The 24,111-nt window shown below is 40.3% G+C and overlaps 1 protein-coding gene across 1 annotated transcript in view; it reads right to left on the bottom strand.

Moving 5' to 3' along the window:
- Window positions 1–24,111, bottom strand: part of TTC27 (tetratricopeptide repeat domain 27) — a 1,013,239-nt gene that overhangs the window by 606,644 nt on the left and 382,484 nt on the right. The gene's annotated exons all lie outside the window — the stretch shown is intronic.

Genomic DNA, 24,111 nt, shown 5'->3' with positions numbered 1-24,111 from the left:
AAGGTGGAATACCCCGAGTACACAGTCATCACTTCTGTACATTGTCTGCATAAGCCCATCAGAGGATCGAAATATGGGGAACACGCATCATCATAGTGAAGTTCCCAGACTGATAGTTGAAATGGATATCCTCTTTATTTCTTATACAGATTTTTTAAACATCATTTTTAAAGGGACAGCCTACACCAGAATTGTTTTTGTTTAAAAAGATAAATAATCTCTTTATTACCAATTCCCTAGTTTTGTATAACCAACACAGTTATATAAATACACTTTTTACCTCTGTGATAACCTTGTATCTAAGCCTCTGCAAACATTCCCTTATTTCAGTTCTTTTGACAGACGTCCATTTTAGCCAATCAGAGCTGGCTCACTGGATCTCCACATGCGTGAGCAGTGTTATCTATGTCACACATGGACTAACACCCTCTAGTGGTGAAAAACTGTTAAAATGCCCTGAGAGAAGAGGCGGCCTTCAAGGGCTTAGAAATTTGCATATGAACCTCCAAGGTTTAGCTTTCAACTAAGAATAACAAGAGAAAAAAGCAAAATTGGTGATAAAAGTAAATTGGAAAATTGTTTACAATTACATTCTCTATCTGAATCATGAAAGTTTATTTTGGACTAGACTGTCCCTTTAACCCCTTAATGACCACTGCACTTTTCCATTTTCTGTCCGTTTGGGACCAAGGCTATTTTTACATTTTTGCTTTGTTTGTGTTTAGCTGTAATTTTCCTCTTACTCATTTACTGTACCCACACATATTATATACCGTTTTTTCTAAAGATACCATTATTTTCATCATATCTTATAATTTACTATAAAAAAATTGAAAAAAAAACACACTTTTTCTAACTTTGACCTCCAAAATCTGTTACACATCTACAACCACCAAAAAACACCCATGCTAAATTGTTCCTAAATTTTGTCCTGAGTTTAGAAATACCCAATGTTTACATGTTCTTTGCTTTATTTTGCAAGTTATGGGGCAATAAATAAAAGTAGCACTTTGCTTTTTCCAAACTTTAAAAAAAAAAAATAATAATTAGCGCTAGTTACATTGGGACACGGATATCTTTCAGGAATCCCTGAATATCCCTTGACATGTATATATATATTTTTTTAGAAGACATCCCAAAGTATTGATCTAGGCTAATTTTGTTATATTTTATGCCACCATTTCACCGCCAAATGCGATCAAATAAAAAAAATCATTCACTTTTTATCAATTTTTTTCACAAACTTTAGGTTTCTCACTGAAATTATTTACAAACAACTTTTGCAATTATGGCACAAATGGTTGTAAATGCATCTCTGTGGTCCCCTTTGTTCAGAAATAGCAGACATATATGGCTTTGGCGTTGCTTTTTGGTAATTAGAAGGCCGTTAAATGCCACTGCACACCACACGTGCATTATGCCCAGCAGTAAAGGGGTTAATTAGGGAGCATGTAAGGAGCTTGTAGGGTTAATTTTAGCTTTAGTGTAGTGTAGTAGACCCCAAGTATTGATCTAGGCCCATTTTGGTATATTTCATGCCACCATTTCACCGCTAAATGCAATAAAAAAAATAAAATAAAATAAAAAAAACACGTTACATTTTTCACAATTTTAGGTTTCTCACTGAAATTATTTACAAACAGCTTGTACAATTATGGCATAAATGGTTGTAAATGCTTCTCTGGGATCCCCATTGTTCAGAAATAGCAGAAATATATGGCTTTGGCGTTACTTTTTGGTAATTAGAAGGCCGCTAAATGCCGCTGCGCATCAGACGTGTATTATGGCTAGCAGGGTTAATGTTAGCTTTAGTGTAGAGATCAGCCTCCCCCACCTGACACATCAAACCCCCTGATCCCTCCCAAACAGCTCTCTTCCCAACCTGCTGTCTGCCAGTGCCCAGTTTACAAAAAAAGATTTTTATTTTTTTTCTGTAGTGTAGCTCCCCCCCCCCCCAAGACCAACCCCCTCCCAGATCCCTTAGATCCTTTTTATTTTTATTTCCCTCCTACTCTCTTCCACTTTTCTTAGAAATATTTTCTGTAGTGTAGCGGTTCCCACCCGCTTCCCGCCCCGTGCACGCGCCCGCCTACCCCGTCTACGATCCTGTCCCCTCTGCATCATAGAAGCCATCAATGGCCGCCCACCCCCCTCCCACGTCAGTTCTTACCCACCAACGATTGCGGCCATCGATGTCCGGTGCAGAGAGGGCCACAGAGTAGCTCTCTCTGCATCGGAGGGGTAAGAAAGGTTATTTCGAAAACGACGACGTGCAGGGTACGTCCTCGTCGTTAAGTGTATTTTTTTGGATGACGTACTTTAGATATTTTATTTAATCAATGCTGTATTACAAGGATCAGAAATGTGAAATATCAGCTATTAAAAAAATATTATTAGACATATTACTATAATTACACATACAAAAGAACATATTACTATAATTACACATACAAAAGAGCTCTCTTTGAATATAATTTCTGTATGCAAAAGGTTAACCAAAATCTGTTTACAGAACTTTTTCAAATAATAAAAAATGCATGTTTGTGCACAATTCATCCTCATCTACCAATTGCTCATTGATTTGTAAAGACAACTCTTTTGACAGCCGTATTAAAGGAATATTAACCACTAAATATATTATACAAGCATAGTATTGAGGTTATACCCCTCCTCCTTCTAGTTAAGGTTGCTGCCATGTTGAAATCTAGCTTTCACTACATTCCAGTACTGACCTATTTACACATGTGCATAAAGTCTCCTTCAGATACCTGCAGTGTAACCCAGGTTCCATAATGGCAGCACTCATGATTAGAGCATACCTCCCAACATTTGTTGCTAGGTATTAGGGATTTAGGGGATTGAGGGGGGCTGTCACCGCCTTTTGGGTGGAGCCCTTTAGGAAGGGGACAAGATCACAAATGGATAGTGGGTGGGATTGTGGTCATGTTTGGATGGTCAATGGGTGTGTCTTGGCAGTTTGTGGGCATATGTGGGTGGTGTGGAAATTCTGCAAATAGGGACAAATGGCTTTTTTTAAAGGGACAGAGGGATAAAGTTCAAAATAGGGACTGTCCCTCCGAAATAGGGACAGTTGGGAGGTCTGGATTAAAGGGAGGTGCATGAAATGTATTTATTGTTTAGTGTCCCTTTCATGGGTAGTTACATTCCCCTGTCCCCCAGAACAAACCTCTCCCTCCCTGCTATCTAATCACAAACTAATAATCAGATATAGCACAAACTATGTTTGCACATGTGTAGACTGGGGTAGCCTGCCCTCTTGTATTCCCTTTAGGAGGTTTAGCACTGATTCAACTTAATTACTATTGCAAAGAATGATTTTCCTATCATGATTGTTGATGCAAAACTGATAATCCACCTTTTAAAAGCATATGACACCATATAAGCTTTGGGAGGGAGGGAGGAAAAAGCAAACACAAGCTCACATAAATTGCCTAAAAGGGGCAGAGTTTGGCCGGAGATGGAAGCATAACTAAACCGCTACGTACAACCATCGATACAAAGGGACAATAAATGTTGAGCAGGTGACCCTAAAGTTCCTGAATCTGCATCAAGTCAGCTCCGGGGGCTCCGGCGGCAGTGTGAGGAGATGCCATCTTGGCATGCAACGTGCAGCAGACAAATCTTAACAGTGCAGACAAAATAGTCTCAGACGGCCCTCAAGTCTTTAAGGTATGAGTGGGCTCATGAATAATGCAGCTCCTAGTTCTCCCCACGCACCAAAATATCTATCAAGCGGCAGACAGCAGCTGCAAATGGCGGAATAGGCACCAAATAAGGGCTGTATAAAAAGTATAGAGGTAACATGCCCCACTGAATAGCCCAAAGGATGTTTTACTGACAAGTAGATCACTTATCAATACCGGAGCAGAGACAGTTTAACTGACCTAATTAAATAACTTTTGGCTAACCCCTAAAGAGCAGTTTTTCAACTTATGAGGGCATTTTTCACTTAAACAAACAGATAGTGAAGGCTAGAGACGTCCGTACAACACTGGGTTAAGCCTGAAAAACATAATTTATGTAAGAACTTACCTGATAAATTCATTTCTTTCATATTAGCAAGAGTCCATGAGCTAGTGACGTATGGGATATACATTCCTACCAGGAGGGGCAAAGTTTTCCAAACCTCAAAATGCCTATAAATACACCCCTCACCACACCCACAATTCAGTTTAACGAATAGCCTAGAAGTGGGGGGATAAGAAAAGAGCAAAAGCATCAAATAAGGAATTGGAATAATTGTGCTTTATACAAAAAAATCATAACCACCACAAAAAGGGTGGGCCTCATGGACTCTTGCTAATATGAAAGAAATGAATTTATCAGGTAAGTTCTTACATAAATTATGTTTTCTTTCATGTAATTAGCAAGAGTCCATGAGCTAGTGACGTATGGGATAATAAATACCCAAGATGTGGAACTTCCATGCAAGAGTCACTAGAGAGGGAGTTAAAAAATAAAGACAGCCAATTCCGCTGAAAAATTAATCCACTACCCAAATCAAAAAAGTTTCAATTTTTATAATGAAAAAAACTGAAAAACAGAATTTATGCTTACCTGATAAATTACTTTCTCCAACGGTGTGTCCGGTCCACGGCGTCATCCTTACTTGTGGGATATTCTCCTCCCCAACAGGAAATGGCAAAGAGCCCAGCAAAGCTGGCCACATAGTCCCTCCTAGGCTCCGCCTACCCCAGTCATTCGACCGACGGACAGGAGGAAATATATATAGGAGAAACCATATGGTAACGTGGTGACTGTAGTTAGAGAAAATAATTCATCAGACCTGATTAAAAAACCAGGGCGGGCCGTGGACCGGACACACCGTTGGAGAAAGTAATTTATCAGGTAAGCATAAATTCTGTTTTCTCCAACATAGGTGTGTCCGGTCCACGGCGTCATCCTTACTTGTGGGAACCAATACCAAAGCTTTAGGACACGGATGAAGGGAGGGAGCAAATCAGGTCACCCAAACGGAAGGCACCACGGCTTGCAAAACCTTTCTCCCAAAAATAGCCTCCGAAGAAGCAAAAGTATATAATTTAAAAAATTTGGTCAACAGGAACCTCATTCTTGAAGGCCCATGTGGAAGCCACAGCCATAGTGGAGTGAGCTGTGATACTTTCAGGAGGCTGCCGTCCGGCAGTCTCAAAAGCCAATCTGATGATGCTTTTAAACCAAAAGGAAAGAGAGGTAGAAGTTGCTTTTTTACCTCTCCTTTAACCAGAATAAACAACAAACAAAGAAGATGTTTGTCTAAAATCTTCAGTAGCCTCTAAATAGGATTTTAGAGCACGGACAACGTCCAAATTGTGTAACAAACGTTCCTTCTATGAAACTGGATTCGGACACAAAGAAGGTACAACTATCTCCTGGTTAATATTTTTGTTGGAAACAACCTTCGGAAGAAAACCAGGCTCAGTACGTAAAACCACCTTATCTGCATGGACCAGATAGGGCGGAGAACACTGCAGAGCAGATAACTCAGAAACTCTTCTAGCGGAAGAAATTGCAACCTAAAACAAAACTTTCCAAGATAATAACTTAATATCTACGGAATGTAAGGGTTCAAACGGAACCCCTTGAAGAACTGAAAGAACTAGATTAAGACTCCAGGGAAGAGTCAAAGGTCTGTAAACAGGCTTGATTCTAACCAGAGCCTGAACAAACGCTTAAACGTCTGGCACAGCTGCCAGCCTTTTGTGAAGTAAAACAGATAAAGCAGAGATCTGTCCCTTCAGAGAACTCGCAGAAAATCCTTTCTCCAAACCTTCTTGTAGAAAGGAAAGAATCTTAGGAATTTTTATCTTGTTCCATGGGAATCCTTTAGATTCACACCAACAGATATATTTTTTCCATATATTATGTTAAATTTTTCTAGTTACAGGCTTTCTAGCCTGAATAAGAGTATCTATTAAAGAATCTGAAAACCCACGCTTTGATAAAAACATAATTTATGCTTACCTGATAAATTCCTTTCTTCTGTTGTGTGATCAGTCCACGGGTCATCATTACTTCTGGGATATAACTCCTCCCCAACAGGAAATGCAAGAGGATTCACCCAGCAGAGCTGCATATAGCTCCTCCCCTCTACGTCAGTCCCAGTCATTCGACCAAGAATCAACGAGAAAGGAGTAACCAAGGGTGAAGTGGTGACTGGAGTATAATTTAAAAGATATTTACCTGCCTTAAAACAGGGCGGGCCGTGGACTGATCACACAACAGAAGAAAGGAATTTATCAGGTAAGCATAAATTATGTTTTCTTCTGTTATGTGTGATCAGTCCACGGGTCATCATTACTTCTGGGATACCAATACCAAAGCAAAAGTACACGGATGACGGGAGGGATAGGCAGGCTCATTATACAGAAGGAACCACTGCCTGAAGAACCTTTCTCCCAAAAATAGCCTCCGAAGAAGCGAAAGTGTCAAATTTGTAAAATTTGGAAAAAGTATGAAGCGAAGACCAAGTTGCAGCCTTGCAAATCTGTTTAACAGAGGCCTCATTCTTAAAGGCCCAAGTGGAAGCCACAGCTCTAGTGGAATGAGCTGTAATTCTTTCAGGAGGCTGCTGTCCAGCAGTCTCATAGGCTAAACGTATTATGCCACGAAGCCAAAAAGAGAGAGAGGTAGCAGAAGCTTTTTGACCTCTCCTCTGTCCAGAGTAAACGACAAACAAGGAAGAAGTTTGGCGAAAATCCTTAGTTGCCTGCAAGTAGAACTTGAGGGCACGAACTACATCCAGATTGTGTAAAAGACGTTCCTTCTTTGAAGAAGGATTTGGACACAAGGATGGGACAACAATCTCTTGATTGATGTTCCTGTTAGTGACTACCTTAGGTAAGAACCCAGGTTTAGTACGCAGAACTACCTTGTCTGAGTGAAAAATCAGATAAGGGGAATCACAATGTAAGGCTGATAACTCAGAGACTCTTCGAGCCGAGGAAATAGCCATTAAAAACAGAACTTTCCAAGATAACATTTTTATATCAATGGAATGAAGGGATTCAAACGGAACACCCTGTAAAACGTTAAGAACTAAGTTTAAACTCCATGGTGGAGCAACAGCTTTAAACACAGGCTTGATCCTAGCTAAAGCCTGACAAAAGGACTGGACGTCTGGATTTTCTGACAGACGTCTGTGTAACAAGATGGACAGAGCTGAAATCTGTCCCTTTAATGAACTAGCTGATAAACCCTTTTCTAAACCTTCTTGTAGAAAAGACAATATCCTAGCGATCCTAACCTTACTCCAGGAGTAACCTTTGGATTCGCACCAGTAGAGGTATTTCCGCCATATTTTATGGTAAATCCTTCTGGTAACAGGCTTCCTAGCCTGAATCAGGGTATCAATAACCGACTCAGAAAAACCACGTTTTGATAAAATCAAGCGTTCAATTTCCAAGCAGTCAGCTTCAGAGAAGTTAGATTTTGATGTTTGAATGGACCCTGTATCAGAAGGTCCTGTCTTAGAGGTAGAGACCAAGGCGGACAGGATGACATGTCCACTAGATCTGCATACCAAGTCCTGCGTGGCCAAGCAGGTGCTATTAGAATTACTGATGCTCTCTCCTGTTTGATTTTGGCAATCAATCGAGGAAGCAGCGGGAAGGGTGGAAACACATAAGCCATCCTGAAGTTCCAAGGTGCTGTCAAAGCATCTATCAGAACTGCTCCCGGATCCCTGGATCTGGACCCGTAGCGAGGAAGTTTGGCGTTCTGGCGAGACGCCATGAGATCTATCTCTGGTTTGCCCCAACGTCGAAGTATTTGGGCAAAGACCTCCGGATGAAGTTCCCACTCCCCCGGATGAAGAGTCTGGCGACTCAAGAAATCCGCCTCCCAGTTCTCCACTCCCGGGATGTGGATTGCTGACAGGTGGCAAGAGTGAGACTCTGCCCAGCGAATTATCTTTGATACTTCCATCATTGCTAGGGAGCTTCTTGTCCCTCCCTGATGGTTGATGTAAGCTACAGTCGTGATGTTGTCCGACTGAAACCTGATGAACCCCCGAGTTATTAACTGGGGCCAAGCCAGAAGGGCATTGAGAACTGCTCTCAATTCCAGAATGTTTATTGGAAGGAGACTCTCCTCCTGATTCCATAGTCCCTGAGCCTTCAGAGAATTCCAGACAGCGCCCCAACCTAGTAGGCTGGCGTCTGTTGTTACAATTGTCCAGTCTGGCCTGCTGAATGGCATCCCCCTGGACAGGTGTGGCCGATGAAGCCACCATAGAAGAGAATTTCTGGTCTCTTGATTCAGATTCAGAGTAGGGGACAAATCTGAGTAATCCCCATTCCACTGACTTAGCATGCATAATTGCAGCGGTCTGAGGTGTAGGCGTGCAAAAGGTACTATGTCCATTGCCGCTACCATTAAGCCGATCACCTCCATGCATTGAGCTACTGACGGGTGTTGAATGGAATGAAGGACGCGGCATGCATTTTGAAGTTTTGTTAACCTGTCTTCTGTCAGGTAAATCTTCATTTCTACAGAATCTATAAGAGTCCCCAAGAATGGAACTCTTGTGAGAGGAAAGAGAGAACTCTTCTTTTCGTTCACTTTCCATCCATGCGACCTTAGAAATGCCAGAACTAACTCTGTATGAGACTTGGCAGTTTGAAAGCTTGAAGCTTGTATTAGAATGTCGTCTAGGTACGGAGCTACCGAAATCCCTCGCGGTCTTAGTACCGCTAGAAGGGCACCCAGAACCTTTGTGAAGATTCTTGGAGCCGTAGCCAATCCGAATGGAAGAGCTACAAACTGGTAGTGCCTGTCTAAGAAGGCAAACCTTAGATACCGGTGATGATCTTTGTGGATCGGTATGTGAAGGTAAGCATCCTTTAAATCCACTGTGGTCATGTACTGACCCTCTTGGATCACGGGTAAGATTGTCCGAATAGTTTCCATTTTGAACGATGGAACTCTTAGGAATTTGTTTAGAGTCTTTAAATCTAAGATTGGCCTGAAAGTTCCCTCTTTTTTGGGAACCACAAACAGGTTTGAGTAGAACCCTTGTCCTTGTTCCGACCACGGAACCGGATGGATCACTCCCATTGTTAACAGATCTTGTACGCAGCGTAGAAACGCTTCTTTCTTTATCTGGTTTGTTGACAACCTTGACAGATGAAATCTCCCTCTTGGGGGAGATAATTTGAAGTCTAGAAGGTATCCCTGAGATATGATCTCTAGTGCCCAGGGATCCTGAACATCTCTTGCCCAGGCCTGGGCGAAGAGAGAGAGTCTGCCCCCTACTAGATCCGGTCCCGGATCGGGGCTCTCGGTTCATGCTGTCTTTGGGGCAGCAGCAGGTTTCCTGGCCTGCTTGCTTTTGTTCCAGGACTGGTTAGGCTTCCAGCCTTGCCTGTAACGAGCAACAGCTCCTTCCTGTTTTGGTGCAGTGGAGGTTGATGCTGCTCCTGTTTTGAAATTCCGAAAGGGACGAAAATTAGACTGTCTAGCCTTAGCTTTGGCCTTGTCTTGAGGTAGGGCGTGGCCCTTACCTCCCGTAATGTCAGCGATAATTTCTTTCAAACCGGGCCCGAATAAGGACTGCCCCTTGAAAGGTATATTAAGTAATTTGGACTTAGAAGTAACATCAGCTGACCAGGATTTTAGCCACAGTGCCCTGCGTGCCTGTATGGCGAATCCTGAGTTCTTAGCCGTAAGTTTGGTTAAATGTACTACGGCCTCCGAAATGAAAGAATTAGCTAGTTTAAGGACTCTAAGCCTGTCCGTAATGTCGTCTAGCGTAGAGGAACTAAGGTTCTCCTCAAGCGACTCAATCCAAAATGCTGCCGCAGCCGTAATCGGCGCGATACATGCAAGGGGTTGTAATATAAAACCTTGTTGAACAAACATTTTCTTAAGGTAACCCTCTAATTTTTTATCCATTGGATCTGAGAAAGCACAGCTATCCTCCACCGGGATAGTGGTACGCTTAGCTAAAGTAGAAACTGCTCCCTCCACCTTGGGGACCGTTTGCCATAAGTCCCGAGTGGTGGCGTCTATTGGAAACATCTTTCTAAATATTGGAGGGGGTGAGAACGGCACACCGGGTCTATCCCACTCCTTAGTAACAATTTCAGTTAGTCTCTTAGGTATAGGAAAAACGTCAGTACTCGCCGGTACCGCAAAGTATTTATCCAACCTACACAGTTTCTCTGGTATTGCAACAGTGTTACAATCGTTGAGAGCTGCTAAGACCTCCCCTAGTAGTACACGGAGGTTCTCCAATTTAAATTTAAAATTTGAAATATCTGAGTCCAATCTGTTTGGATCAGAACCGTCACCCACAGAATGAAGCTCTCCGTCCTCATGCTCTGCGAGCTGTGACGCAGTATCAGACATGGCCCTAGCATTGTCAGCGCACTCTGTTCTCACCCCAGAGTGATCACGCTTGCCTCTTAGTTCAGGTAATTTAGACAAAACTTCAGTCATAACAGTAGCCATATCTTGTAATGTTATCTGTAATGGCCGCCCAGATGTACTAGGCGCCAAAATATCACGCACCTCCCGGGCGGGAGATGCAGGTACTGTCGCGTGAGGCGAGTTAGTCGGCATAACTCTCCCCTCGCTGTTTGGTGAAATTTGTTCACATTGTACAGATTGACTTTTATTTAAAGTAGCATCAATACAGTTAGTACATAAATTTCTATTGGGCTCCACCTTGGCATTGGAACAAATGACACAGATATCTTCCTTTGAGTCAGACATGTTTAACACACTAGCAAAAAAACTTACAACTTGGTTATAATCTTTTTTAGCAAAAAAACGCACTGTGCCTCAAAGAGGTACTAACGATTAAATGACAGTTGAAATAATGAACTGAAAAACAGTTATTGCATCAAACTTTAAAACAACACAACTTTTAGCAAAGGTTTGTTCCCATTAGTAAAAAAAAACAACACTAATTAAATTTGTACATAAGAAAACAAAACAACGTTTTTTATACACAGTCACTATAAGAATTCTCACAGCTCTGCTGAGAGAATTTACCTCCCTTCAAAGAAGTTTGAAGACCCCTGAGATCTGTCAGAGATGAACCGGATCATGCAGGAAATATAAAAGTAGCTGACTGGAATTTTTTTGATGCGTAGCAAAGAGCGCCAAAAACGGCCCCTCCCTCTCCCACACAGCAGTGAAGAGAAACGAAACTGTCACAATTAAAGCAAAAAACTGCCAAGTGGAAAATAATGCCCAAATATTTATTCACACAGTACCTCAGCAATGTAAACGATTCTACATTCCAGCAAAAACGTTTAACATGAGAATAGTTATTAAAAGGATTAGTGACCTTTAACACAGTAGTTCCGGTGAAATACCATCCCCAGAATACTGAAGTGTATACATACATTCATTTTAACGGTATGGCAGGCTTTTCTCATCAATTCCATTCAGAAAATAAAAACTGCCACATACCTCAATGCAGATTCATCTGCCCGCTGTCCCCTGATCTGAAGCCTTTACCTCCCTCAGATGGTCGAGAACAGCCATATGATCTTAACGACTCCGGTTAAAATCATAGTAAAAAATCTCTGTCAGATTCTTCCTCAAACTCTGCCAGAGAAGTAATAACACGCTCCGGTGCTATTTTAAAATAACAAACTTTTGATTGAAGTCATAAAAACTAAGTATAATCACCATAGTCCTCTCACACATCCTATCTAGTCGTTGGGTGCAAGAGAATGACTGGGACTGACGTAGAGGGGAGGAGCTATATGCAGCTCTGCTGGGTGAATCCTCTTGCATTTCCTGTTGGGGAGGAGTTATATCCCAGAAGTAATGATGACCCGTGGACTGATCACACATAACAGAAGAAATCAAGCGTTCAAACTCCAAGCAGTCAGTTGGAGGAAAACCAGATTCGGATGTTCGAATGGACCCTGAATAAGAAGGTCCTGTCTCAAAGGTAGCTTTCATGGTGGAGCCGATGACACATTCACCAGGTCTGCATACCAAGCCCTGCGTGGCCACACAGGAACTATCAAGATCACTGAAGCCCTCTCCAGATTGATCCTGGCTACCAGCCTGGGAATGAGAGGAAACGGTGGGAATACATAAGCTAGGTTGAAGATCCAAGGTGCTACTATTGTATCCAATAGAGTCGCCTTGGGATCCCTGGATTTGGACCCGTAACAAGGGACCATGAAGTTCTGACGAGAGGCCATCAGAACCATGTCTGGAATGCCCCATAATTGAGTTATTTGGGCAAAGATTTCCAGATGTAGTTCCCACTCCCCCGGATGCTCCTCCATCGCCAGGGAACTCCTTGTTACCCCCTGATGGTTGATATATGTAACAGTCGTCATGATGTCTGATTGAAACCTTATGAATTTGGCCTTTGCTAGTCGAGGCCAAGCCTTGAGAGCATTGAATATCGCTCTCAGTTCCATTATGTTTATCGGGAGAAGAGAGTCTTCCCGAAACCATAGACCCTGAGCTTTCAGGGGTTCCCAGACCGCGCCCCAGCCCACCAGACTGGCGTCGGTCGTGACAATGACCTACTCTGGTCTGCGGAAGCTCATTCCCTGTGACAGGTTGTCCAGGGTCAGCCACCAACGGAGTGAATCTCTGGTTATTTGATCTACTTGTATCGTCGGAGACAAGTCTGTATAATCCCCATTCCACTGTCTGAGCATGCACAGGTGTAATGGTCTTAGATGAATTCGTGCAAAAGGAACTATGTCCATTGCCGCAACCATCAAACCTATTACTTCCATGCACTGCGCTATGGAAGGAAGAAGAACAGAATGAAGTACCTGACAAGAGCTTAGAAGTTTTGATTTTCTGGCCTCTGTCAGAAAAACCTTCATTTCTAAGGAAACTATTATTGTTCCCAAGAAGGGAACTCTTGTTGACGGGGACAGAGAACTTTTTTCTATGTTCACTTTCCACCTGTGAGATCTGAGAAAGGCTAGGACAATGTCCGTATGAGCCCTTGCTTTTGACAGAGACACTTGAATCAGGATGTCGTCCAAGTAAGGTACTACTGCAATGCCCCTTGGTCTTAGCACCGCTAGAAGGGACCCTAGTACCCTTGTGAAAATCCTTGGAGCAGTGGCTAATCCGAATGGAAGTGCCACAAACTGGTAATGCTTGTCCAGAAAGGCGAACCTTAGGAACCGAAAATGTTCCTTGTGGATAGGAATACGTAGGTACGTATCCTTTAAGTCCACCGTGGTCATGAATTGACCTTCCTGGATGGTAGGAAGGATCGTTCGAATGGTTTCCATTTTGAACGATGAAACCCTTAGAAACTTGTTTAGAATCTTGAGATCTAAAATTGGTCTGAATGTTCCCTCTTTTTTGGGAATTATGAACAGGTTGGAGTAAAAACCCATCCCTTGTTCTCCTAATGGAACAGGATGAATCACTCCCATGCTTAACAGGTCTTGTACACAGTGTAAGAATGCCTGTTCGAGGATAATTGAGACCCGTGGAACCTTCCCCTTGGGGGTAGTTCCCTGAATTCCAGGAGATAACCTTGAGAAACTATTTCTAGCGCCCAAGGATCCTGAACATCTCTTGCCCCAGCCTGAGCAAAGAGAGAAAGTCTGCCCCCCACCAGATCCTTCCCAGATCGGGGGCCAACACTTCATGCTGTTATGGTAGCAGTGGCAGGTGACTTGGCCTGCTTACCCTTGTTCCAGCCTTGCATCGGTCTCCAGGCTGGCTTGGATTGAGAAGTATTACCCTCTTGCTTAGAGGGTGTAGAATTTGAGGCTGGTCCGTTTCTGCGAAAGGGACGAAAATTTGGCTTATTTTTAGCCTTAAAAGACCTATCCAGAGGAAGGGCGTGGCCCTTTCCCCCAGTGATGTCTGAAATAATCTCTTTCAAGTCAGGGCCAAACAGTGTTTTACCCTTGAAAGGGATGTTAAGCAAAAGCGCTCTGCGCGCCACGATAGCAAACCCGGAATTATTCGCCGCTAATCTAGCTAATTGCAAAGCGGCATCTAAAATAAAAGAGTTAGCCAATTTAAGAGCTTGAACTCTGTCCAAAACCTCCTCGTACGAAGATTCTTTATTGAGCGACTTTTCTAGTTCTTCGAACCAGAAACACGCAGCTGTAGTGACAGGAACAATGCATGAAATTGGTTGTAGAAGGTAACCTTGCTGAACAAACATCTTTTTAAGCAAACCCTCTAACCTTTAATTCATAGGATCTTGAAAGCACAACTATCTTCTATAGGAATAGAAGTGCGTTTGTTTAGAGTAGAAACCGCCCCCTCGACCTTGGGGACTGTATGCTATAAGTCCTTTCTGGGGTCGACTATAGGAAATAATTTCTTAAATATAGGGGGAGGACAAAAGGTATGCCGGGCCTTTCCCACTCCTTATTTACTATGTCCGCCACCCGCTTGGGTATAGGAAAAACATCGGGGGGCACCGGAACCTCTAGGAACTTGTCCATCTTACCTAATTTCTCTGGAATGACCAAATTGTCACAATCATCCAGAGTAGATAATACCTCCTTAAGTAGTGCGTGGAGATGTTGTAATTTAAATTTAAAAGTTACAATATCAGGTTCTGCTTGTTGAGAAATTTTCCCTGAATCTGAAATTTCTCCCTCAGACAAAACCTCCCTCCTGGCCCCTTCAGATAGGTGTGAGGGTATGTCAGAACAGATATCATCAGCGTCCTCTTGCTCTTCAGTGTTTAAAACAGAGCAATCACGCTTTCTCTGATAAGTAGGCATTTTGGAAAAAATGCATGCAATAGAATTATCCATTACAGCCATTAATTGTTGTATGGTAATAAGTATTGGCGCACTAGATGTACTAGGGGCCTCTTGTGTGGGCAAAACTGGTGTAGACACAGAAGGGGATGATGCAGTACCATGCTTACTCCCCTCATTAGAGGAATCATCTTGGGCAATATCATATCTATGGCATTATTATCCCTACTTTGTTTGGACATTATGACACAAATATATCACATATATTTAAATGGGGAGACACATTGGCTTTCATACATATAGAACATCGTTATCTGATGGTTCAGACATGTTAAACAGGCTTAAACTTGTCAACAAAGCACAAAAAACGTTTTACAATAAAACCGTTACTGTCCCTTTAAATTTTAAACTGAACACACTTTATTACTGAATATGTGAAAAAGTATGAAGGAATTGTTCAAAATTCACCAAAATTTCACCACAGTAACTTAAAGCCTTAAAAGTATTGCACACCAAATTTGAAAGCTTTAACCCTTAAAATAACGGAACCGGAGCCGTTTTTACCTTTAACCCCTATACAGTCCCAGGTATCTGCTTTGCTGAGACCCAACCAAGCCCAGAGGGGAATACGATACCAAATGATGCCTTCTATAAGCTTTTTCAGTGGTTCTTAGCTCCTCACACATGCATCTGCATGCCATGCTTTCCAAAAACAACTGCGCATTAGAGGCGCGAAAATGAGGCTCTGTCTATGACTAGAAAAGGCCCCCAGTGAAAAAGGTGTCCAATACAGTGCCTGCCGTTTTTATTAAAACAATCCCCAAGATTTAACAACTATTAAAAGTAATAATCTGCCAAATATACTTAGTAAAGTAATCGTTTTAGCCCAGAAAAATGTCTACCAGTTTTTTAAGCCCTAATGAAGCCCTTTATTCTTTTACTTAAACTAAGAAAATGGCTTACCGGTTCCCATAGGGAAAATGACAGCTTCCAGCATTACCGAGTCTTGTTAGAAATGTGTCATACCTCAAGCAGCAAAGTCTGCCCACTGTTTCCCCCAACTGAAGTTACTTCATCTCAACAGTCCTGTGTGGAAACAGCTATCGATTTTAGTAACGGTTGCTAAAATCATTTTCCTCTTACAAACAGAAATCTTCATCTCTTTTCTGTTTCAGAGTAAATAGTACATACCAGCACTATTTTAAAATAACAAACTCTTGATTGAAGAACAAAAACTACATTTAAACACCAAAAAACTCTAAGCCATCTCCGTGGAGATGTTGCCTGTGCAACGGCAAAGAGAATGACTGGGGTAGGCGGAGCCTAGGAGGGACTATGTGGCCAGCTTTGCTGGGCTCTTTGCCATTTCCTGTTGGGGAGGAGAATATCCCACAAGTAAGGATGACGCCGTGGACCGGACACACCTATGTTGGAGAAATATAAGCAGAAGAATCAAACTGAAACAGCTGCCTGAAGTACCATTCTACCAAAACTGCTTCTAAAGAAGAGAAAACATCAAAATGGTAGAACATAGTAAAAGTATGCAAAGAAGACCAAGTCATTGCTTTGCAAATCTGATCAACAGAAGCTTCATTCTTAAAAAGCCCAGTAGAATGAGCCGTAATCCTCCGAGGCGGGAATCCACCCGACTCCAAATAAGCATGATGAATAAGCATGATGAATCAAAAGTTTAAGCAAGATGCCAAATAAATGACAGAAGCCTCTTGACCTTCCTAACACCAGAAAAGATAACAAATAGACTAGAAGACTATCTGAAATCTGAATAGCTTCAACATAAGATTTCAAAACTCTTACCATATCCAAAGAATGTAAGAATCTTACCAAAGAAGTCTTAGGAAAAGACAATAATTTCTCCCTAATGTTGATAGAAATCACAACTTTAGGTAAAAATTGAAATGAGGATAGCAAAAACCACCTTATCCTGATGAAAAAAATCAGAAAAAGGAGACTCACAAGAAAGAACAGATAATTAAAAATTCTTCTAGCTGAAGAGATGTCTAAAAGGAACAATACTTTCCATGAAAGTAAATAATGTCTAGAGAAAACATATGCTCAAATAGAAGAGCCTGTAAAGCCTTTAGAACCAAATTAAAACTCCAAGGAGGAGAAATTGGCTTAATGACAGGTTTGATAAGAACCAAAGCCTGAACAAAATAATGAATAACAGGAAGGAACACTGCCTTACCCTGATGAAAAATCAGAAAAGGAGAGCCACAAGAAAGAGCAGAAAACTCAGAAACTCTTCTAGCAGAAGAGATAACCAAAAGGAACAATACTTTCCAAGAAAGTAATTTTAATGTCCAGAGAATGCAAAGGTTCAAACGGAGGAGCCTGTAAAGCCCTCAGTACCAAATTGAGACTCCAAGGAGGAGATATTGACTTAATGACAGGCTTGATACAAACCAAAGCCTGTACAAAACAATGAATATCAGAATGAATAGCAATCTTTCTGTGAAAAAGAACAGAAAGAGTAGAGATTTGTCCTTTCAAAGAACTTGCAGACAAAACCTTATCTAAACCAACCTGAAAAATTGTAAAATTCTAGGAATTCTAAAAAGAATGCCAAAAGAATTTATGAGAAGAACACCAAGAAATGTAAGTCTTCCAAACTCGATAATAAATCTTTCTAGAGACAGATTTACAAACCTGTAACATAGTATTAATCACTGAGTCAGAGAAACCTCTATGACTAAGAATCAAACGTTCAATCTCCATACCTTCAAATTAAATGATTTGAGATCCTGATGGAAAAATGGGCCTTGAGATAGAAGGTCTGGTCTTAACGGAAATGTCCAAGGTTGGCAACTGGCCATCCGAATGAGATCCGCATACCAAAACCTGTGAGGCCATACTGGAACCACCAGCAGTACAAACGAACGCTCCATTAGAATTTTGGAAGCACTAGAGGCGGAAGATATAGACAGAATGATAATTCCAAGTTAGTGTCAATGCATACGCTACTTCTGCCTGAGGATCCCCGGACCTGAAATAGGCCCCTGGGAAGTTCCTTGTTAAGACGAGAGGCCAACAGATCTATTTCTGGAAGCCCTCACATCTGAAAAATTGAAAAACATATCTGGGTAAAGACCATTCTCCCGGATGTAAAGCTTGATTAACAGAGATAATCCGCTTCCCAAACGTCTATACCTGGGAAAAGGACCCCAGAATTTAGATAGGAGCTGGATTTAGCCCAAGCAAATATCCAAGATACTTTTGTCACAGTCTAAAGACTGATAGTCACACCCTGATGATTGACATACACCACAGATGTGATAATGTCTGAAAAAAACAATAAACGTCTCTTCTTCAAAAGAAACCAACTGAAGAACTCTGGAAATGCAAAGAGTTCCAAAATATCAAATGGTAATCTCGCCTCCTGAGATTTCCAAACCCCTTGTGCTGACAGAGAACCTCAGACAGCCTCCCAACCTAAAAGACTCGCATCTATAGAGATCATGGTCCAGGTTGAAAGAATCGAAGAGACCTGTAGAACTAAATGATGGTGATCTTAACCACCGAATCAAAGATAGATAAACATAGAATTCGAAGATTTAAAAAGTGAAATCCTAGAATCCCTGCACCATTATTCAGCATAAAAAACTGGAAAGGTTTTCTATGAAAATGAACAAAGAGAATTGAATCTAATGCTGCAGCCATAAGACCTAAATTTCCATGCATATATAGCAACTGAAGGAAATAATAGAGACTGAAGGTACCGACAGACAAAACCCAATAAAAAAGTCACTTGTCTGTTAGAGACAAAGACAGTGACACAATCTATCTGGAAACCTAAAAAAGGTGACCCTTGTGTGAGGAATCAAGAGCTTTTGATAAAAAGATCCTCTAACCATGTCTTGAAAAAACAAAGTTGAATCATATGAGATTCCGTAGTCTCAGAAAATAAAAATAATCTGAATGAAAACAGAAAATGAAGATATGCATCTATTGTATCTAATGAAAACAAATAATGCTATCACTGACCAAAAAAAAGGCAGAATAGACCATATAAATACCAATCTAAAAGATGGTATATAATAAAAAGAGTTTCTATCTTTGGAACAATGAATAGTTTTGAATAAAAACCCCAAAACCCAGTTCCTAAAAATGGAACTGGAATAAATACCACAGGAGATTCCAGATCTGAGCAGCGCTTGAGCCCCAACAGGTGATCAGCCGCACTTCAACATTACCCAAAATATATAGGAAAATGTTAGCCTTACTGGAATAGCTGGAATATAATAGAGAGAAAAATACTTCTCATAGACGGTTTAACTCTAAATTTTATTCTGTACCAAAATCTAAGAAATTTGGACCGAATAGAAAAAAAAAAAACTTCCAATTAAAAACATGTTACTTGGATAAGAATTAGAATTTTGTTCCTTAGTAAGAACAACCAAACTAAAATAAGTTTAAAGATTTAGTCTTAGAACTCAATCTTGAAGCCCAGAGTAACAGTTAAGAATTGAATCCAAAATGAACCAAATAATTGATTATCTTGGAAAAAAAAAAAGATTTTTTAGAAATCACAAAATTCTTCTAGCTAAAGACAGCTAAAGACATAGATTAAAACCTCATTTGTGAAAATATTCAATAAAATGAAGATACAAATGAAATTATTAGCATGTTAATCCAGTTAAAAGACCAGTCAACACACCAGACTTGCATAAACAAATGCAAGACAACAAGACAAATGCAACAGCACCCAGTCTAACCTCAAATGAGCAGTAGACTTTGTCCCTTAACAATGCTAAATAAAAACATAATCTGATACTTGATTTTAAAGTAAACAGAAAAAAATGAAGCAATTGCAACATCATTCAAATAAAACACAGGTCCAAGAAAAATAATTTTCCTTAAATAGGATACAACCATCTAAAGGAAAAATAAATACTATTTTGCTATAGAAACAATAGCATAATTAGCAGGAGTAGAGATAGCCCCATTAAATTGGAGAACCATCAAAATTGAAATGAACTGCCGGCAAAGAATATAATTTAAAACCTTTAAAGAAGGAATAAAAGAAAATTCCCAGCCTATTCCATTCCCTAGTATGAGGAACTGGAAAAAAACCTCTGAAAATACAGAAGAATAAAATGTTAGTTAGTCTTGAAAGAACCAATTACCTTAATATCCAAAATAATCAACACCTTTTCAACAAAGAACAAATGTACTTTAAAAATAAAAAAGTGGATTTGATAGTGTCAATATCTGATGAAGAAAATTCTGAAATGAGAAAAAACATCATCAGAGAAGGATAAATCATTATGTAGTTGGTCATTTGAAAACTCAATAATTAAAAAAGAAGTTTGAAAAAGACCTAAAAAATATTTTTTATTTTTTTTTAGAAGGCACGATGTCAGACAAAGCCTTTAAAATAGAATCAGAAAAATATTCTTATAAATATTCTATGTAATTCTTGTACATAAGATGTAAAAAGAATAGCAAATATATAAAGCATAAATACTAACGGATTCTGCATGTAAAAGTTTATCATGATTACTTATTACAAACCATAGCTAAAGAAAAAAACATTCATAACATTTTTAAAATAAATTAACTTAGCTTTGGTAGGACTGAACTTCAGTCAAAAGGAATCCCTTAGAACGATTTTGAAACAGGAACAGTGAAATCTTGCAATATGTAATAGAAAAAAACAATATTTAAAGCAAAATTATCAAATTCCTTAAATGACAGTTTCAGGAATGGGAAAAGAAATGCAAAATAATAAGCTTTTAAAAACCAGAAGCAATAAAAAAGTGAAATTTAAATAACCACATTTTTTGGCGCCAAAAATGACGCCCACATTATTGGCGCTAAATACAACACCCATATTCTTTGGCGCCAAGTATGACGCCACATCCTCTGACGCCGAAACCGACGCCCACATTTTTTGGCGGGGAAAAAATGTCTGAATATACATGCGTCAAAAAATGACGTTTACAGAATACAACTTCCGGCGTCAACTACGGCGCCGGAAATGACAAAATTTTTGCGCCAAAAAAGTCAGCGACAAGAATGACACAATAAAAAGCAACATTTTCTGCCCCCGCGAGCCTAACAGCACGCAGGGAAAATGGTCAATTGAGAATTTTCAAGGTAATGAAAAATAAATTGAATTAAAATGCATTATCCCAAATAATGAAACTGACAGTCTGAATTATAAAGGAATACTGATTATCCTGAATCATGGCAAATATAAGTTTAAAGACATATATTTAGAACTTTACATATAAAGTGCCCAACCATAGCTTAGAGTGTCACAAAAAATAAGATTTACTTACCCCAGGACACTCATCTACATATAGTAGATAGCCAAAACAGTACTGAAACGAGAATCAGTAGAGGTAATGGTATATAAGAGTATATCGTCGATCTGAAAAGGGAGGTAAGAGATGAATCTCTACGACCGATAACAGAGAACCTATGAAATAGATCCCGTAGAAGGAGACCATTGAATTCAAATAGGCAATACTCTCTTCACATCCCTCTGACATTCACTGCACTCTGAGAGGAAAATCGGGCTCCAGCCTGCTGCGAAGCGCATATCAACGTAGAATCTAGCACAAACTTACTTCACCACCTCCATGGGAGGCAAAGTTTGTAAAACTGAATTGTGGGTGTGGTGAGGGGTGTATTTATAGGCATTTTGAGGTTTGGGAAACTTTGCCCCTCCTGGTAGGAATGTATATCCCATACGTCACTAGCTCATGGACTCTTGCTAATTACATGAAAGAAAGCACTTTACCAACCCTGACAAAATGTCAGTCAGAAGACCAAATAAAGCTGTTGTATCAGGGAAATCAGACACAGCTAATATTTTCTTTAGAGCCTCCAAGGGAGGGAAAACTCGAGACACACAGGAAGGGGAGATGAATGAGGAACTAGAAATGGATGGAAGCTCACAAATAAATACGGATGACTTAATCCCAGTCACAAAAGCAGACATCAAAGCTTTAGTTTCAAAGCAAGATATCACTGTAAATTTTGAAAAAATGTGGGGGGAAATGGACACCATACAAGCTACGGTTACTAGCAGCCTTGCAGAAATAAAGCAAGAAATATAATATTTAGGTACAAGAGTATCATCTTTAGAAGATAGTGGAATTTCAATGGAAGAGAGTGTGAGCAATGATTCCCATCAAGTCTTCACACATCAGCAAGAACTTGATGAGTTACACGACAAGACGGAGGATCTTGAAAATCTCTCTTGTAGATGTAATATAAGACTCAAAGGCGTTCCAGAATCCATAACATCAACAGATTTGCAGAAATACCTTAAACAACTATTCCAAGCTATAACAGGTCAGACAAAGGCTGACAGCTTCCAAATGGAAAGAGCTCATCGGGTCCTCAAACCAAAGCCGAAAGGAGATTACCCGTCAAGAGACATAATCGTCAAAATGTGGCGATTTCCAGAAAAAGAAGCAATTCTTCAGGCTCCCATGAAAAATCCAACGTTCAGATACCAAGGCACAGTAATACAATTTTACCAAGAGAGAACGCTCCAAAGAAGAAGCTCACTGAGACCACTCACACAATTACTCGGGAAAACTCAGATAAACTACCGCTGGGGATTCCCATTTGCCCTGAATATTCTTCAAATTGGCAAACTCCTATCGATCAAAGACCAACAAGACATTCCAGGGACATGTACGTATCTGAATTTGGAAACGGCAGATCTTCCAACTCATCGGGTAAGGATGGAGGAGATCTTAATCTACTACTGGGAGATACCAGTACAAAGCTCAAATGGAATAAAATCACAAGGAAGAAACCAAAATGAGGTCCTTCAAGTAGACAGACTTTGATGGAATGGTTTCGCTCTATTCCTCTTTTGGCAGAGATCTACTGGACAGATAAGTATAGCTAGATTGATTGAGCTATTTATTGTCTATAATTGTGCTATAGGTGTGGGGGGGGTGTTTGATACAAAGCTGACTTTCTATATTCTTTACTAAACTACCAGACTTTAGTCCTCACACTTATGTATTTACAAACCTCAACCAGGGACTTTGCTGATCTCTGACAATTTTGTGGCAACTCTGGGGACATGGCTTTTGGGAGTGTGACTCGCTTTTCTACAAGGATTAATAAGGACTCTAGATACTTTGGGGATTGACTCTGTACACAGCCAACATAAGTCCCAGAGTTATATAACCTTTGTTACAATTTTGATGATTTAAGTTTCATAACATATTGCACTGTAGGTTTATACTTTCTATTCCATTTTATGCTGTTACCAACAGTTCTGGTAAGTTACCTAGTGTTTTGTTTTAATGTTATGTATTTGTTGTCAAGTTATTCCTTACATGTGGTCATTATTGTCATGGATGGTCGTAACACTGTACCTGGTATTTTGAAAAAAAGGAAATTTATGCTTACTTAATACATTTATTTCTTCTACAATATGACGAGTCCACGGATTTCATCCTTACTTGTGGGATTTAACCTCCTGCTAGCAGAAAGTGGCAAAGAGCACCACAGCAGAGCTTTATATATAGCTCCTCCCTTCCCTCCACCTCCAGTCATTCGACCAAAGTTAGGAAGAGAAAGGAAATGCCAAAGGTGCAGAGGTGACTGAAGTTCAACAAAAATATAATATATACCTGTCTTAAAAATGACAGGGTGGGCCGTGGACTAGTCATATCGTAGAAGAAATAAATTTATCAGGTAAGCATAAATTTCCTTTTCTTCTACAAGATATGACGAGTCCACGGATTTCATCCTTACTTGTGGGATATAATACCAAAGCAATAGGACACGGATGAAAGGGAGGGACAAGACAGGAACCTAAATGGAAGGCACCACTGCTTAAAGAACCTTTCTCCCAAAACCAGCCTCAGAAGAAGCAAAAGTATCAAATTTGGAAAATTTGGAAAAAGTGTGAAGAGACGACCAAGTTGCAGCCTTGCAAATCTGTTCAACAGAAGCATCGTTTTTAAATGCCCATGAGGAAGCCAAAGCCCTAGTAGAATGAGCCGTAATTCTTTCAGGAGGCTGCTGTCCAGCAGTCTCATATGCCAGACGGATGATACTCTTCAGCCAAAAAGAAAGAGGTAGCCGTAGCTTTCTGACCCCTACGCTATCCAGAAAAAAACAATGAATAATGAAGATGATTGACGGAAATCCTTATACGCCTGCAAGTAAAACTTCAGGACACGGAACACGTCCAAATTATGCAACATACGCTCCTTCTTAGAAGAAGGGTTAGTACATAATGAAAGAACAACAATTTCCTGATTAATATTCTTATTAGAAACAACCTTAGGAAGGAAACCAGGTTTGGTGCGTAAAACCACCTTATCAGAATGGAAGATAAGATAAGGCGAATCACATTGTAACGCTGAAAGCTACGAGCAGAAAAAATAGCAACCAAAAATAAAACTTTCCA

Source organism: Bombina bombina, chromosome 4, assembly GCF_027579735.1.
Source record: "Bombina bombina isolate aBomBom1 chromosome 4, aBomBom1.pri, whole genome shotgun sequence".
NCBI classification, from domain to species: Eukaryota; Metazoa; Chordata; class Amphibia; order Anura; family Bombinatoridae; genus Bombina; species Bombina bombina.
The sequence above is the reverse complement of the archived record's forward strand: the minus strand, read 5'-3'. Positions and strand labels throughout refer to the sequence as shown.